Consider the following 13311-nt stretch of genomic DNA (forward strand, 5'->3'; position numbering starts at 1 on the left):
TGCTCCCCCTCTACTCTGCCCTGGTGAGACCTCACCTGGAGTATTGTGTCCAGTTCTGGGCTCCCTATTTCCAGAGGGACAGAGATCTACTCGAGAGAGTCCAGCCAAGGGCTACAAGGATGACTGGGGGACTGGAACACCTGCCGTGTGAGGAGAGGCTGAGAGACCTGGGGCTTTTTAGTCTGGAGAAGAGAAGACTTAGGGGGGATCTAATTAATGTGTATAAATATATGCGGGCTGGGTGTCAGGAAGGAAGGGGCAACCTCTTCTCACTTACTCCCTGTAATAGGACATGGTGTAATGGTCACAAGCTGGATCACAGGAAGGAACATGAGGAAGAATTTCTTTACTGTAAAGGTTCCAGAGCACTGGAACAGGCTCCCCAGGGAGGTTGTGCAGTCTCCTTCCTCGGAAGCTTTTAAGACCCATCTGGATGCCTTCCTGTATGACCTGCCCTAGACTGGATGGTCCTGCTCTAGCAGGGGGGGTTGGACTCAATCTCTGGAGGACCCTTCCCACCCCTAACATTCTGTGATACCATGAACAGCACCCCTCTAGCACCACAAATCAAAGGCTGAAGTTTTAGGATGGAAGAGCCAAGGAGGGAAGAACAGGCAACAAAACAATAGGAAGAGACACAAGGACATAAACCTTGTTTATTAGCAAGTAAAGTTTAGATGTTGATGGATGTACATATGAATAACTGTGCTGCACCTGAAAGCATTACTGATCCTGACAGCATAAAACTTTTCCTTTTTCCAGAAAGGTGCCAGCATAGAGCAGAGAGGGCTTTGTCCTAGGCCTTTTGGGTTTTGTCTTGTTTAAAACCCAGCTATGCTTTAGAGTCAATACCTCCTCCAGCAGCTTATAGCAACAGTAACACACATCATAACTCCATATTACATGCTGCCACTCCTACAAATATTGTAGCTCAGTAGTTTCCTGTGTAGTTTGACTTTAAAAACTACTATGTGTATTTCACAGTACTTTTTCTTATCAAAGCCCCAAATTTGGAAGGTATGCAAGTTATGGTCTATATAGTCTTTCTCACTGTAACTCCAGATATACAGCAAGTTATTGGACTCTGGCAACTTTGCATCTTATCAGCTGAACTACAGTAACTGTGCTTCTCAGCTGATGTTCAGTAATCTATTACTCAGAGGAACTGGCATGCAAGTTTTGAGTACACAGTGAGCTACTTCAGTCTGTTCCAGGAGAGCTGTATTATTTGTTCTCATGATTTTCTAGCAAGTGATATCAAAGGAAGATAAAAATTACCATTTAAACAGCACAAGTCTCATTGAAGAAGAGAGTTAATGTTTTGATAAATATTTCTCATTATCGTGAGTTTGTGATGGCACAAGTAGATACACATACAGCAGAATTAGTTGGAATTAAAGGTCCCAAAGCCAAGCTTTCCCTATTAGCTGAGAAATGCCATGAATACCTAATCATTAGGCTTGCGAGCACTCAGATTCCAGACTTTATTTTTCCTGCCCATAGAAAAACATAACTGTGACCTTAGAGTTTATCTACAATTTTGGCTTGAGCCTTACAGTTATTTATGTCACAGAACTTGCTCATTAATATTTCACTGAAAGTCAGACATATACACATTAGATTCACATGGGAAATGCAGCTGGTTCAATGTCTTCCAATGCACATCTGTGCCCTACCAACCCTCAAAGCACATGAAGCTGGTAAGACCAAGGAAATCTTTAAGTGTGAAAGTTCTCCATGAACTTCCATTCCCAGAAACCTGGTGTTAACCATTTCAAGTACAAGTGCACTAAAACTTCCTGCAAGTCACAGAGCTGATCCATTGCACTGAAAGCTTCAGTCTTTGTGTTTGTTTCTGTTGTTACCTGTGATACTTGTGGGCTGGAGAGCAGATCATCTGTCTTTTGCATGGGTAGCTGGTTAAACTCCAAATCTATCCAGAGAGCCCATTTCACTATTAAAATACCTGCATTTTTTCATCTACTACCTCTAGGGAGAATTTAATGTTTAAGAGTTCCACACATCTCCATTTTTCCATGATCAGCCTCAGAAAACTCTGCTTACCTCCAAATATCCATCATCCCCCCACACTGCCAACGTAACAAAGCCAATAATTGGTCTCAGAAGAACAGACATGTCCAAATCCCCTCGTGGGGACAGTGTCTATTGCACCAGCACGTAAGGCTTTCATCATTTTCAGGCTTTCTAAGCCTTAGAGATGCTATCAACAATCCAACATTCACATCAGCTGAACCCAGGGAACTGCCTGTGTGAATTACACTACACTATACCAGCAAATATTTGAGGGCCAGGCATGTTAAGTAACTGGCTAGGTGTTGCCTCATCTATATAATACTCATCTGCTGATGTGCCAGTGCCTTGGCATCCAAGAGGAGGAAGCATCTGCCATCTGAGCAGTCAGTGAGACAGTCTGCCCACCCCACCAGCAACAGAAACTACATATAGAAGTTTTTCTTTAGATATACATTATCTGGACAATACTGGGTACAGATTTCACTGGAACAGCCCATGACCTCTCAAAATTCTCCAGTGAAAGAACATCATTCCTGAAGACATACACCACTTATATTCATTACCACAACTTGAATGTCACATAGGTAACTTGAAGCTTGTGTACATGGGCCAGCTTTGGCAACTACTGCCAATACAGTCATCAGTGAAAAACTGTCCCCAAAAGCAGAATACTTGCACAGCAGCCCCCAAAACTGAAATATTTTTATTTAAAGATGGAGAGCCATAACCAGTAACACGCACATGCAAGGGAAAAAGTGACATTCTTAAATTAAAGAAAAAATATAAATTACTGTAGTGGTATATGTAAATCAGTTCTGAGACCCAGTCACCTAACTGTCCATTAAGATATCAAAAAACAGACTCTTCTTTTAATTTAATAGTATTCCAAAAGAGAACCCAAGGAAATGCTGAGCATTACTCATGGTGGAACTACAGGACAGAGCTTTCGACTCATGACTCATCCAATAAAAATGAAAGCAGTTCATAAGCAGATTCTGAAAAGTTTCAAAGCACAAGATGAATTTACCTTTAAAAACTTCATTTCAGTAAGAAGGGAGAAAAAAGAAAACATCAGTTACAGGAAATTTAGGGTAGTGGTTACAGCTAGGGAATAAAAATAAGGAATTCATCCTGCTTTCCACAACAAGGTTTGTCACCAGCTCCCTCCCAGCTCCACAGAAAGTCACTTAACCTCTCCGTATTCTGTATCAAATTCTTCTGCTCTCCTCAGTGCAGTGACAGATTACATTTGCAATAATGTTGGGGGGAGTGGCTTTTTTATTTATGTACAGGCCTTGAGCCTCAAGTCAATTTTCTATTATCTGCCCGAATATAACCCTAAGAATTGAAGAGATCATACATATAAGAGTGGATGCCTAGTGCACAAACAAAACATTTTTTTTAAAGTTAAATAGTTGACCCCTGACAGGAGATGCCTAAGAGTAGAATTCAGTAGGGGACAAACATGAAAACACAAGTCATGAACCTTAACATCCTAGAACCCCCAGAAGATCAGAAGATTAAAGCAGAGTGCAGTCAAAAATCAGGAGGTAACTACTCTTTCGGAGAACACGTGCCACCTGCTCCCACACAGTCACTGTGACCCAGAAGTGGGTATCACAGTCACAGAATGGTTCAGTTTGAACAGACCTCAGTAAACTTCAGTAGGAAACGTCTCATGGGTAATACAAACCACCAAACTTATGATTAACTACAATAATTTTAAAATCAAGTATCGCGCCTCAAGACAGTTACTACCTGTCTTACATCCTCCTCTGAAGAGGTCATTGAAAGCTTGGCTTCTGATTTTAAGTGAAGACCAGCCTTTTCCAGTGTAACAGGGGACTGAATGAGGGAACTAGGTGGGGCCAGGAGCAGTCAATGAGAAGGACAGAAGGATTAAATTGCCCGGCAGCCCTGCCACTGGCTTCAGTGGTGAAATAAACTCCTAAATGTACAACACGTTTTGGGCTAAGATTGACTGGGACCTTTCCAAAATTACATACACAAAATACCAACTCCTGCAAATAATTATCAGGTCACATACCCATAAAAGTCAAGAAAACATATTTTATTACCTGCTCATCTTATTTATGGAATTGAGCCAATATGAGTCAGCAGAAGTAGCTGCTTGCAAGCAAGAAGGCTTCAGTCGGTAAGGAAGGGAGGTAATTAAAATGAGGGAAATGCAAAACACAGTTATACCTACTAACCATGTCATCTAAATTGTACTGTTTTATTCATTAAAAATAAAGCTTTGAAAAAAAAGATGCTGTATTTTATGCAAGTTCTTGATTATCTTTCTGCCGAGGTAGCATGTAATTTACAAGAAAGAGGACTTAAAGCTTTAAGTGCCTGTGACTTAATTCAGCACGCTGTATTGATGGTCCCATTTAGATGATTCCATTTTAGGCCCCTCTAGCGCATTAAAGGCATGACTTACTCACATCCATTTGGCTAATGATCCCCTGCTGCTCTAAAATAAATGACAGCTATTTACAGTAAATTATTCAATTAGATAGAGGGAAGTGCAGTATTCATTTTATATTGTTTGACACGGCAAAACAGAAGCATGCAAGAAGGCAGGTGAGGCATTTTAATCTTCCAGAATCAATTGTTTAATACACAGCAAGAGAATAAATATATTCCACAACACTTGTCAGCATCAGATTTTTATAGTAAACACTCTAAGAGACACTGAAGTGCTGCAACTCCAGATAATATAATTCTGCTCACTTCAGAAGTCATCATATCACAAGGAATTCTAGTAACCAACACTTTACAGAACTTATTTTAAGCACAATTTCAAGTAACACACAAAGTGGTGGCATTTCTTGTTTTTTAAAGCCCACATGCTAGCAGAAGACCAGATTTCCATTAAAAAATAAATAAAATTTAGGCACAAGCAATTCTGAATCCCATTTATTTGTAATGGGATTTATACTACTAAGTGCCTACCCTGCCTTCAGAAACAGGACTGAATCTCTTAAGACATTTGGATAGTGGGGTATTTTTAACTCATTAAATCCCAAGAAAGGACAGCTCAGTCGCACTCAAAAATTAAAAGGGAAATTCAGATAAATAATCAAATAAAGGACAAGTTAGAGGGTGCAAGCAGGAGCATTTGAGAAAATGAAGTTCTTCTTATTATGGGTATGAAGTCCAAGCTGCAGGTATGGCTACTATGCATCCTGAGGCTGCCAGTGACCACACTTCACACAGCTCTCAGAACTCCTAGCACTTAATATAGAGGAAGAGCAGAAAGATGCTACTTGTCTGAGCTCTCCTGGCTAGCCCTGAATTTCTCTCTTCTGCAAGCCCAGGGTGCCTCAGAACAAGTGCTGAGCATCCCAAATAGAACACTTTCCTCTGGCTAACTTGCCAAAGCATTTAATTTTCTGCAGGCAGAGGGCCAACTTCAGCAAGCACAGCTCCCACTGAGTTTAATGGGAGTTGCACTCACCCATGCCAGCAAATGAAGTTTGCTGAGGGACTGGAAGCAGCACACTACAGAAAAATACAACTGTAGCCAGCCTCTGTGTTCAAAGGATGCATTTGAATGGACTACTCTTCCCACCACCCCCCACACCCAGGACTGTCTCCGTTCCTCTAAAGCTGCTGACACAACGAAGCCCTTCCTACTCTTCATATATATTCACTCACTTCCATGAGCACAGATCCCAGAGTAGTTTGTAACGATCAGTCTAGTAAAAAAGTTTATTTGGTGTCAATATACCTAAAAGTGCTGGCCAAACTGTTCAGAAGACCTCCTACACACATGGTTCCCAAGTTCCTAAGGAAGTTCTGCATTTCAAAGGCTCCAGAGCATATTTTCTGCCATTTGATTATCTTTGCTTATTCTGCTAGCTACCTTCCCCCTCTCACAAAAGATTTATCTTATTTTAATTTCTGGCTGTACCAGAACCAGATATATTAAGCAAATTTTAGTCCAGACTCTCACTGGCTCTAAACTGTGGTTGCTATGCCAATTTTTACTAGGCAAAGATTACTCTATGATTATTTACAGAACCTCAAAAATCCCTTCCCTTTGAAATACTTTTAGAGGCTATAGTAATACAAACAACAGCAATAACAGTTCTAGACCTCAGCAAGAAGTACTCCAGTCTTGCAGTCTCTAGTGAGTATCTCTGCTTGACCTACAACTCTTCATATAATGTCTTCCTTGTCTGTCCTGCTCTCAGACTAAACATACTCATATCAGCTGACATTCCCTCTGGTGCACAAGGAAGTGGCTTGGACTTACATTCTTTAAGCATGTGACGATCCTCTGAAACGTTCCACGGTTAATTTCTGCTGAAAAATTACCTGCCTGAAAGGCACCAAGTCAAACCAGATTGCAAGTCAGTCCCTCATCTAGTAAGAAGTATAGTGAAAACCCTTAGCATGGCACTTGAAATCACCCAGAAAGCCCACACTATTTAAAAAAAAAAAAAAAAAAACAAAAAAAAACCAGAACACACACACACAAACCACACAAACACAAAAAAACACACACCCACTCAAACTTTATCCCACTCAAACAGGGATAAAGCGAATTTAGATCCACATCTTTAATAGCTTAGTTCACTAAAAAAAACCTTCTCTACTCAAAATACTTAACATTAGTATTTTTCTAGTTCTGAAATCCCCCAGACAGCCAAACTGTTCCAGAGCAAGTGAAACACTCAGGGTATGTTGCCAGTAAAGCTGCTACACATCATAGCTACACTGGGCAGCACTGGAAATGAAATACTGAGTGCACAAAATAGCACATATTTTTGAACAATTGTTCAGAATAGGTTGCTTGGAGAGGCAAAAGTTAGGGGAGGCACTCAAGTGGAGAAGGCAGGGACCAATGTTGCACCTCAGTTTTTCCCTGAGCTCTTTATGGAGAAGTCTTTCCTTCCCCAGGACCAGACTACGATGGAGCACCAGCTGCCCATCCAGCTGGTGGGAGCACAGCTCCGTGGGCCACTCACACCAGCAGTGACAGCATGGCCAAGCCATCCTAAAAACATGGCTAGTGCTGCTGCCCAAAAGATACAAAAGCAACTATTGGAAGAAATTATTTGGCTGGGGATCAGTTCATTGACATCATCGATTTTCAGGTGGTACAGACAGGAATGCTGAGGCTCAGGGACTCAAATCTCCCATGTCCTTGTCCCCATTCACCTCCAATCCCTACTGTCCCAAACAAGAGCCCTGTCCCTTTTGTGCAGTTTCTCCAAAACAAAGACATTAAGTGCTCCTAAATGGACTTAATTTACAAGTATTATTTACAAAACACCCAAACATCCCTTGCCAAGAGGCAGGCCACAGTAAAATTGTTAAATTATACCAAACTCTAACACAGTTTCCCTCTCCCTTATGCAGGTGCACTGCATTTTCATTCCTATTACAATTAACAGGCATTACAGGTCAGATGCACACATCAGCTAGAAAAATGGCACAATGATTAGTTAGCCCAACCCTGCTCAGATAACATTAAGCTTTGCTTAGTTTTGTTTAGAGGCACTTTTCCCCCCTTCAAAACCCTTGACATTGTGTCTAGCCATGGTAATACTTATGTAAATAAAAGAAGAGGCAACATTTCTACAGGAGGTATTGAGTATGCCACCCTATAATGGTCTCTCTTCCTAATTTTATAATTCACACAGGTTTAGATTAAAAAAGTATATACAAAGTATTTTTAAGGGAGCCAAGCAAAAGACAGAACAATTCCCTGAGACTTTCCAGGTCTCTCACAATGTCAGCAGCTGTTTAGTACATCTCTGTAGAAGTCTAGCAGCTTTTTTTTTTTTTAACTTTTTTTTTTGGTCAGCAGCCAGAGGTCACCTTCTCCCAAGTCCAAGGAATGCTCTCTAAAGTCGTATGCTTAGGAGCTAGAAATGGGAGGAGAAAAGCAAGAGCACTCAAACACTCAAAGGATGTAAGAAAACTTGTAGAAAAGAAAAATCTGCTCTAGGGAGGCACTTGCATTGAAAAGGACAGACTTGGTCCGAAAAATAAGCAAAGATGCACCATGAGGAAGTTTTATTGCATCCTATCCTTCTAGTTTAGCACATCAGTCTGTGCTGGAGACAGTAGGTCCCTGGCACGTTGCAAAGCTTCAGCAATGATGAGAGCACATTTCAGGCACAGTGCTGCGTTATATTTTACTTGTGCACCCTTCAACCCAACAATCCATGTTGGCTACATTTTTCCTTTGTAAATCAACATAATTTGTCACTTTTTAAATTCCTCTTTTCCTTCGTTTAATGATTTCTCCAGAAATGCTTAAAATTGAGGACATTTTGAGAACTATATTACAAAGTCTGGCATACGAAGACTCAAATCCCTATAAATAGATGAATATCCCATTTTCTGTAATTCTAATCAGCTTCTGCTTTTTATTTCATCCATATTAGATGGCAATAGCCAGACCATTTTTACCACTGCTGAATATTCATCCCTGCTTTTTCCTTTAAAGGAAACCTATTGACTGACTCACATCAAAATAGAGGTGCCAGAAGAAAAAAGTGTATATCAAAAAAAAAAAAAAGTGTATATCAAAATTTAAAAAGTGAAGTGCATACCAAAGTGTACACCCTATAAGGTAGAAGGATAACAATTTCAACAGCAAATCTTTGTACTTGAGACAGGAGTGTAAAGCTCTGCACCTCACTGATTGTACACTGGTGTCTAACAGTGCTGTGCAGCATGGCCATACTATAACATTTCTAGAGAAATGCAGCTCCAGCTTTTTAGCTACCTTGTGTTCATGGCTGATCTACAGTTTCTCAGGATGAGAACCAATACCAACCATGTTTATATTAAATTGCTGCTGTAATTCAGGACTAGAAAGGTTTCTCTGCTGGTTAACATGGGCACTTGGAGAAAGCAGGGAGCATAGAGCTCTGCATGGAACACTCTTCAGTCTCCTGGGTTTTATCTCCCACTCTGCTGCCAACAGTTGCTCCTCTGACCTCCTCCAGCTGCCAGCCCCTCTCATTAGCACTGCAATAGGACCTGCAAGAGCAGCATCCAGCTTGTGTCTGCCCAGACAGGTGGCTGCAGCCCTGTCAGGGAGCTGAGCAGCACTGGGACCCTGACTGTACACAACTGTCAAAGCACACACCCACCTTTTCAGCTACGAGTCCATGGAGACGTAAAATCAAACCAGGCTTCTTTTGTTCATAGCCATTCCTAAGAGCACTTTATCTAAAAAAACAAGAGAGGAAAAGCTACCACACAACACACACCTAAAGTAATCTTACATCAGCTGCACTTTGGCAAAAAAGCCTAAGCACCAACAAGATTTTTCCCTTTAGCTAGCAAACAGATCCCATTTCCCCTTTTTCCAGGGCCCACATCCATATATTCAACTAGAGTTTGGGTATCAGCATTTATAGCTTTCATATGGTTACCATTTCTAAGAAAACCACTTCCTCAGTGGAGACACAGTCAGTATATTTTCTTATTTTCATATTCTTCTGGTTTGGGCAGAATATTTGTAGAGTGTGGGAGACAGGGAAGGAGACCACAAGGGATAGAAATCAGACCTAAAAAGAAAACATAAAAGGTAAGCATTTAAGACAATTGACCAAATAGAGGAAAATCACTATGAAATAATGTCTCAAACTCACTTTATGCCTTTCTTTCCTCAGTACAGCTATTGCAACCGTTCAGATCTTTTCTGATGGGATTTCATGTAAATGTATAAGCACTGTGTAGAGGGACGGAAGCAGGCAGATCACTATCTTCACTGCTACTATTTGCCTACATGCACCTAGCTCTGCTTTCCTGGGGAGCACAATGCCCAAGAGATAAGTGATTTTGCTCACCTGCACTGTCCTGAATATGACAAGCACCACAGTGTCAGCAGAAGACTCCAAGCATTTATGTAGGTTCAATCTCAAACACATCTACACCCTGATGTAGTACATCGTGGTGGCTAGCTAACAGAGAAAAAGGAAACCAACATCCCCAGCAGAGGTTGGATATTCTTCTATCTTAATTTCTTTCCATCCTAAATGGTTAAGAAACAAACCAAAACTAAGGCAAGGAGTAAATTTGTCATTTCAATACTACGTTTTGAAACAGCAGTTCCAGAATCCAACCTATGTAAACTTTTCAAGTTCCAAGACAAAGACTGACATTAAAGATAATGACTTTTAAAGCAAACATAACCCCAGTCCTCACCTTGCCTTAGTATTAGTAGCTACAGTCTCTCAGGAAGAGGGTTTTTGCCTACCCTGACAGTTTACAGGTCAATGCATTAAGCCAATACTGATCAAGACAGAAGTCCAAGGAACTCAAGAGCACGTCTCAGCCTGACACTGCTGTGGCAGGGGTTGATGTCAACCACTCTAGCTGCTTGCTCCATCATGTGGTATCAGAATGATTTTTTTTTTTTTGACACATACATAATAAACACTGCCTTCAAAAAACAACTAGCCACCCATCCTGAAACATCTCATCTGGCCTCTGACAAACAAGAGCTGGAAAAAGATTAAATACCAAAAGGTCAGTACAATCAATGCCTTCAAAATCCCTTGCATTTGGGCTGAAAAGACAAGTTTAAATCCTATAAGTAGTGTATGCTTGACAGTATAGTTCCTTTATATGAAGCTGACATTTGCAAATGAATCAGACCCTGATCTTTGAGAACAAGTTGGCCTAGTTTTAATTCAGCCTGTGCTTGACTCTGAACAGGTTTGCTTTCCCAGCTGCCACACCTGGGAAAGTATAAAACCCATCCAGGTCTCAAAGATTGCTCCCTACAATATTTTCTAATGGTTTGTTTCTGATAACAGGTAAGTTCTTGCATATATTTTTTTCTACCTGTTTAATCTGTCAGTGATACTCCAGATGTCTTCTGAAGACAGCTAATGAGCAACAGGCCATTCAAGTCCAGTGAGCAGGTTTCCAAATATTTTTTTTCTCTCCAAAAGAAAGCAAATCTTGAAGAACAAAATCTCTCAAGGAATCATATCAGATTCCAGGGATTAGATATTCTGATAAAACCATACCAAAAAGAATCAGAAATCCTTTCTAAATTTGCTGAATTACCTGATTCCATGATAACACAAAGCACATATCTGACGTATGAACTGGAAAATTATTTTACTGTAGCAAAATACAATATTTAATACAGATTTATTAGGAAGATCACCTATGGTGAACTAACAGCTTCTCTTTTACTGGAGGATGGCATAGATGCCAACAAGAGATGGCAATCATGGAACAGTGCCAGGTTACACCAGCTGAAAATACTACTCAATGCCCTCAATTACCATATAGACCTAGAATCTAAAAACACTGTGCTATGCCCCACGTTTATTAATGTACATTTCCAGCTACTGTACTTTCTCTGAAATTTTTATACTCTGCCCTGAAGTATGCAACAAACTAGAGTTCAGCATATGCAATGCAATGAACTGTTCCTGAGGAAACAGCTCTGGGTACCACTCCCCTACACAGAAACTCACTTTTACACTGGCCTTACCTTGCAGCATAGGGCCAGTAAGTGGAAATGAAAAGCTGCTTTTCTGTAGGATCAGAGCACTGGCTGAAACAGAAGGATTCAGAAAGTACTCTTCAGGATACGCAATCTTGCAAATATTAAGGATTTATCAGCAACAAGTTAGCTGAAAAAATTCGCTTGTGTTGTCACTATAACTAGGGTATATGAAGAATGACTTTTAAACAAAATCATTTGAAAAGCTATCACAAAGCAGAGAAATATTTGACTGCTTTTTCGAGTTTTGCAACTTCATCCACAGTTTTTAGGAACTATTTACTGTGGGCTGCATGAGCACACAAAATGCCCAACTAGTAAATCAACTGACATTTTATGATTAGTAAAACAACATATTAATCACCACCAGAATTAAAATAGTCTGACTGAAAACAAACCCCAGATATCCTTAGCACTGTGAACAAAGACCGTTTATTTCCAGCCAAAGACTGAGATTTTGAATCTGATATTCACCTCAACTTTTAACAGTTATAAGCATATTTAAATCCATGAAATTTAAATCAGATGACCTAAAAAGTGAATAAGAAGAAATCCTTTCATTTGAAAGCATAAACAGCTCCTTTAGATCATGCAACACAAAAATGTTAATGTTAAGGCTTAAAAGTAGTTTTCAAAGCTATAACTCAAAAACAAAGAAACCAGCAGACTAAAGCAATATAGATGTAAAGTTCAGTTTGCTTTCCACAGCATAATAACACAGATTAGTGCTCAGACATGGCATTTACTTTTCTGTCTTTTAATCCATCCTAATAAACAAGCAGACCTTCTTCCTACAAGCCAATTTTTCAAGCTCTCTGTAGGACTGTTGAGCACATTTCTGCCTGTTGCAGGCTTGCAGAGGGAAGAGCAAGAGAGCAGTAAATGCTTTAGCCCTGCACAGGTACATTGCATCTCTGTACTGCATGGAGCACAGACATGCTCCTCCTAAAGGAAAAAAAAAAATAAAGAAAATCACCACACAAACTCTACATCTTAACCAAGGGGTTGCTACACCTTCCACATGCTCCTGCTTCAGTATCCTGAGGAAAGACAAGCTAGCAGAGCTAAGGTCAAAGAATTACTCCAACAGACATTTACCATCATTGAACTCAGAAGCTCACCAGGAAGGGGATGAGTGGTGTGTGACTACTTATTTTCCAGTTCTTGTGAACACCAGCCTACCTACCAATTAGGATACCACTGAAATATCAGATATTACACTGAAGCCTTGGCCAGCAGTTGACATAATGCTGAAAGAAGACAATTCCTTTTGCTTCCACTGGAGCAAGGAATGAAAGCTGAGATGAATTTTCGTTACCAAAATGGAATTTTTAGAAGAGAAATTAAGGGGCCAGTTCAGCACTTTTGGAAAAAAAAAAAAAAAAAAAAAAAAAACAACACTATGCAACTTCAAAACAACAGTCAGGCCCATGACAGGGTTGAGGCAGCTAATATCATATTTGGGGGACCAACTTGTTGGTCCAGCTTTTGGATCACAAGGTTACATCCATCTGGCTGGAGAAAGGGCAGGAATGGTGCTCATTTTCAAAAGATCAGCTTTTGATTGTTAACATTTCATGTTTTTTTCTTAGTTATGAAAAATTCTTTCTGAAATCATATCCTCTTTGGCTTTTTCCTTGGCCCAGTTTTCAGCACTGGAAACTGCTGAAATCCATCTATCCTGGACAAACTTTTTAGCTTGGAAGACAAAGTACCTGAAGCTGGAACAAGCCCCCTCATCTGCCTGAACGTAGTTTCCCTCTGCACTGAAAAAGTGC

The sequence above is a fragment of the Merops nubicus genome, unplaced genomic scaffold, assembly GCF_000691845.1.
Source record: "Merops nubicus isolate BGI_N331 unplaced genomic scaffold, ASM69184v1 scaffold18293, whole genome shotgun sequence".
Classification (NCBI taxonomy): Eukaryota; Metazoa; Chordata; class Aves; order Coraciiformes; family Meropidae; genus Merops; species Merops nubicus.